The sequence below is a fragment of the Anser anser genome, assembly GCF_964211835.1.
Source record: "Anser anser genome assembly, chromosome: 4".
In the NCBI taxonomy this organism is placed as follows: Eukaryota; Metazoa; Chordata; class Aves; order Anseriformes; family Anatidae; genus Anser; species Anser anser.
This window is the reverse complement of record NC_139724.1, coordinates 64698364-64704260: the sequence shown is the minus strand read 5'-3', so window position 1 is coordinate 64704260 and position 5897 is coordinate 64698364.

Sequence of the window (5897 nt, the reverse complement as noted above, 5' to 3'; positions counted from 1 at the left end):
GCATTCTGACTCCAGCAAGAGGCATTGCACATGCTGCTATTATAGTAGGCTCACTTGGTTGTGTTTCACATTAGTGAGGTAACATTCACAGATGATAGAGGGTAGCTTGAGATCCAGACACTTCTTTGCTACTGGGGAAGTATTTTCAGTTCTGTGCCCTCCTACAGCCATGAGGTAGTTTGGTTCTAACTGGAGCTCTAAGCAACAAACAGTAAGATAATGTGTCTTTCCAGCATGTGTGTTAAAATTGGATCAGAGTCATCACAGAACCCCTAATCCTACAAATGTTTAGCAGATCTAAGCAGATGAGTAGTATCAGAGATTAAAGTATTGTCTGTTTGAAGTTACCTGTGTATTCAGAAGATCTAAGCTGCAGTGGCAGATGTATGAAATAGGGTGAAAGCTTATGGTTAAAATAAAAAGTGGTTATGGAGAAGTAATCTTGTTACTAGTTACATCAATGTCAAAAGTCTCTCTGACTTGAAGAGGGCCAAAATGCAATCAAGCATTGTATCTGAAGGATAATATATGACTTGAGGAATATAGATGTGGATAAAGAAACTACAAATGCATCAGTACCTTGAATTAGAAGTGAAAAGAGGTGCTAAATATGTTTGTCTGTGACACTGTTAACTTTACTGAAGCAATATTTGTAAAAGCTTTTAAAAAGTGTTTGCATCAGGTATGAAAATGTGATGCATTTCCCACCATCTGTTTACCTCACCACAAGCACATGTTGATTTGTGCAAACTAGTTATTATGGATACTATAACTGACTTGACAAGCAAACACCTGTTTTTTTCTACAAATACCAGTACTGAAATTTACACTTACTCCCACAGACACAGAGGGGCCATCTGAAAACCTGAACTCACACTGAACAAGAGCAAATGGAGATAGCATTAAGTACTGACCACAGAGTAATCTTCATAATTTCTTATGGACGGAAAAAAGTGAGTCTGTATTACATTTTCTTAACTTATAATCATTTCAGTATGATTACATTGACTTTCAACCTTTTCACTATCTTTTATAATTGTTATGCTTATTTCCATCAGCAAAGATATTAGATGCACATAGGTAGAAATGGCACTGCCTACTGTGTCTGTGTGAGAACCAGAGGGTGAAGAAGCTAAGAAGCATACTGTACTGGCTGGAGAGTGTTAGTTTATCACATTTTATTCTGAAGCCTCTGGCAGAAAGACATCTAGATACGGAGCCCTAACTGCAAATTCAAACTTCATGTTTGTGACAGAAGACTCACAAAGCAAGTGACTACCTGCCTTTCTGGAGTTAGTGAGATATACTTAGCTTTTCCTTTAAATTGCAACCGGAAGCAAGGGTGGGGAGGAATATGAAAGGTTATGAACAAATGCCGTGCGTTGAAGAAGAAAGACAGCAAGACTCCAGAGAGAACATTGATTTCTTTAGCTAATAGAGTTCCCAGTTACAAGAAAGTGATGTCTCCTGAAATATATGGTCTTTTTATTACTGTCTTATGACAGGATTGACTCCCCCAGTGGAGCCATGTTAGCTGGAAAAGGTCATATCTACATCTCTTTGCCATAGCTCACTGATTGAATCCCAAAGTGTTAAACCAAAACAATCCACCCAAAAACCTTACATCTTTGGGGACAAATTTCTAAGTATGCAGAACAAGAACTGTCCCTCACTGCCCTCGATTCTTCTGTGAGCTTTCCTTCACTGTCAAGAGTAGCTTCTGAAGTAGAATGGTGCGGTCAGATCACCAGAAGTAGCTTGTGGCAACCAAGTAGGAAAAGAGCAATTCTATAAATCCATCAGATTTCACCATTTGCTTTATTATCGAGTGCTCTGGATGTAAGTAAGCCCAGCATTCACTTCAGGAAAACTCAGCTCTGTCTGTCCCAGAGAAACCATAGGAAAGCAGTTTTCACACATATTCACAAAGAGAACTCATTACGGTCTCATCTGACACTCTCTCCAGCAGGTACTAACATTGAAAGCAATGAGGTCAGATTCACCTGTGTGCAGCTGTCTTCAGTGTTATTATTAATGGCTGATGGGTCCCAGCTGTTATTTTGTTTGGGGGATTTTTCATTCTTCTTGGCCCCTGACCCCCATTTTAATCAACCCTAGCTTTCCCTCTGCTTGAAGTGTACAAATAGTGCAGATTTGCTTCCTCTGATCTGTAGCCCCTTCCAGACATGGTGGGTGATATATTAGGACTTACTTCAAGGAATAGCTTACTGTTGAAAAAGTTAAGAGTATAGCAACTTCATTATGGACCAGAATTCATAAACTGTACCCGTGTGGGTTCTTCCAGTTGTCAAGAAACAGGGTTTGGTCCTGAATGGGAAATGGAATAAACTATACCAAAATGTCAATGTAATCATATAAAGTAACTCTGGTAATATAGGTAGCAACACAAAAACTTGTATGGAAACATAAAATGCAGTAACACTACGGCTAAGTTTGTTGAGCAGACCAGATGTTAGGCTGCAACAAAAGAAAGATGTTGCAAACCACCAGTAATTTTATGGGATGAGACCAAGGAAGAGAATTATTTCTTTCCCACTCTCAGTAAGAGTACAAAATTACCTTTATTGATTCTATTCCATATCATATCTTGGCAATTGTCTTGATTCCTGTTGTAATAGAAACTTTTTTTTTTTTTTTCTGTAACTCTTCATGCTCTACTTTCTTCCATCCACATGATGGATATCCACAATGAAAAACAATGGGCTTTTGCATGTGATTTGCAATGTGATTTTGCATGTGATCTGCATAAGAATATTTGATCTGATCCATTCTCTTTGAAAAAGTGGTACACAAGATGAAGACCTTACAGATGAAAGTACACTAAAATAATCTTTTTAAAGCACATTTATGCTCTATGTGTCCAGTTGTAGATTTCACAAGCTAAAACAATTTTTAGAGACTAGTAGCCAGCTATTTGGTGCTTTGTGTAATCATTTCAGATTTTTTTTTTTTATAAAGCAGAAAGTATTGTTTATATTTTGAAACAAATAATAGCTTCTTAGATAGATTCTGCTGTCTATCTAAAAAATCTCACTTTCTAAAGCACACTATAAAGCAGACACATCCTTCATCTTTATCCACACAGATATTGATGAGTGGAATAAAAGTTGTCATTAATAATGTATTAGTTAATGTAATTTCTGACCTGAGCACGTAGTGAAAGTGGATTAAATGACCAAAATGAAAGTAAAAATTGGAGCAGAATGTGGAGCTTATTGAGTTCTGCTGCTGCTTTTGCTCTGACCATGTTGCCTTACTCAATGGAAAGATTTCTCTTTCATACAGATATATAGCTCAATGTATACACAGAGGTCCTTGGCTAAATTGTAGAAACACATGCTATTTGGTGGGCATATAAACATTGAAACCTCCTTGTAGAAGAGGAAAAGTTTAAGAGTATTCTACCTTATCTTGATGCTTTCTGTAGTTTATGCTGGAAAACAGCAGTTCCCAATCTTTTCTGAAAACAAGCTTTATATGAGTTCATATGAGTCTACTGTAGTGGTCTCTGTGCCACTTGTCAGCAGTTACTCTGCCTCCTGCTTCTTTAGCTTTGCTGGCTTGACAGTTGGTAAGACATCTCTGTTTTGGGACAGGGAAAGAGTCAAAGCAGAAGCTGATTTCACAGCAAATAAGGAAATCAGGAAGAAAAAACTGCAACATAGTCCATTTAGTCAAGTGGTCCAAATGCATGGGAGAATGTACATGAAGTCACAATAGACAAAAATTTAGCTGGGCAGAGCTGGCATAGGTCTAGCAGATCTTGTTTGTACACCTTGCCATGTTTCATCTGGGAACCATTATAACAGAGAGATACAATAGGAGAAACATATTGTACGTGGAAGAAAGTGCATGGAAGAAAGAAACATTTTCAGTTTGGGGCATTACTGCCTCTTCCCCTTCTCTCTCATTACTTTGTCACAGCTGACAAAAAGAGTGATGTGTGAAACCCTTCTAAAGAAAGTAGTAATTAGAGGGAAGCTGAGAAAACAGAAATGAAGAGACAGTGAATCTTTTGCCTTCCAGTCCTCTGGATCTATTTGCAGAAGTACAGACATCAATGTTGAAATTAGAGAGATTAGATTTCATTATGCTGAGAAATTTCTCCCAAGAGGATTACATTTGTCATCCTGTATAATGAAAACTTGTTTTTGACAGTTCCATCTGTAAGTAACACTCCACCATGTAAATGCTCGGTGGTGACTCATCATGCCACAAGAAAACAGGACTTTATTTGTAGAGTGCATTTTTAGAGTCCACTGTGTCTAGCCTACTTACAGTTTATTATTATTAATTATTATTATTATTATTGTTATTTCTTTTATTAAAGAAACTTCTATCCACCATTGTTCAGCAAATAGGATATCATCAAGTGGATCATCTTCATCTTGACAGAATTGATTCAGGAGCTGAATTATAGACCAAGTAATTGTAATGACCTAGTGGAGAATGTGCCTGAATTTATAAATAGGATCTGAACTCAAATAACATATAAATAGGTAATAAAACAATTTCCAGATTTTCTGGTAAAGTCTCATCATCAGTACCCAACACTTACTTGACTGTCTTGCTCTCCTGGTATAAAATTCTGTTTATTACTTTCTCTTTTAAATAATGGATTACACCATTAGCATAGGTCAAGGTGTTGTAACTGAAAGATTGCGGGATCTTTTCTGGAAAGACTGGAATTGTTTTAATATTCTTTTACTTTTTATGTTGTAGCATGGATTCATGACAAAGGAAAACTGGAAAAAAAAAGTTTTCCAGGTTGCTGTTATAAGACTATCCTGATAAATCATATTTTTCATGAAATTCCTGATGCATCATTTTAATGAAGATAAATGACCAGGGAATCTATTTCATGCTTTGGTAATGTAGAAGATAAGATATTGTCCACCTCCCTCCCTCCCTCCCTCCCTCCCTCCCTCCCTCCCTTCCTGAAACTGCCTGTTGTGTCCCCCAAAATGTATTTATGTATGGTCTAGATAGAACCATCAAAAGGTTAGATCTAAGTTTTATCAATATCTCAATTAAAAACCATGTCTGGATTAAGGTGGAATATTTGGCTACGGATTAGAAGTGAGTCTACATGTTCTGACAGTTTCTTTTTTCCTTGCAACGTAAGAAGCAGAGTGACACTGAACTAAGTTTCTAATGTTTTTGAACTCTGCACAAAAGAGTTTTAAAAATATGCAGGGACTATTTTAATCATTACGTGGCAGATTCAATGTGATTTCAATTTTCATGTTTATCAACATATATGTATATAGTTTATGTCACCAATTCTTGTTTATACATTTAAAAGAGCTTTCAATAGAGCTTAACTCCTAAGGGAAAATCCCAACTCACTTAGTCACTTTTGAAATGTTGCAACCTGTTATTACACTGTCATTACCTAATCAGTCTGCATTCTTCCTTTAGAAGGCTGCATATATGGTGAAACAGGAGTGTAGTAACTGCAAGTGTGAATTCACAGAATGTCTATAGGATTTGTTTCCTGTGTCTTATTTATCACTTCAGCAAATTAGCAATTCCCCCATGCAGACAACCTTAGTATTCCATAGATGGGTTCCTGACGAAATTTAATCTTTCTGGCTCACCTTCTATTTTTTCCAAAATAAAGCAGTTCCTCCATCTTTGCCCTCACAAGTGAAAACAGTGTCTTCCTGTGCCTCAGCTGGCAAAAAACATTTTGAAGAGTAAGCTGCTCATACTAACACACAGAAGTGTTTGAATGCTGTGGTATTATATAAGACCTGTCAAACCTCTAAAATCAGTGATTCTTCCCACTACTCCTCCTGCACGGGGCACCTGGAGTCACTTAATTTTGATTAAGCAGAAGGAATATATATTGTCTCTGGCAGTATATGACAGCT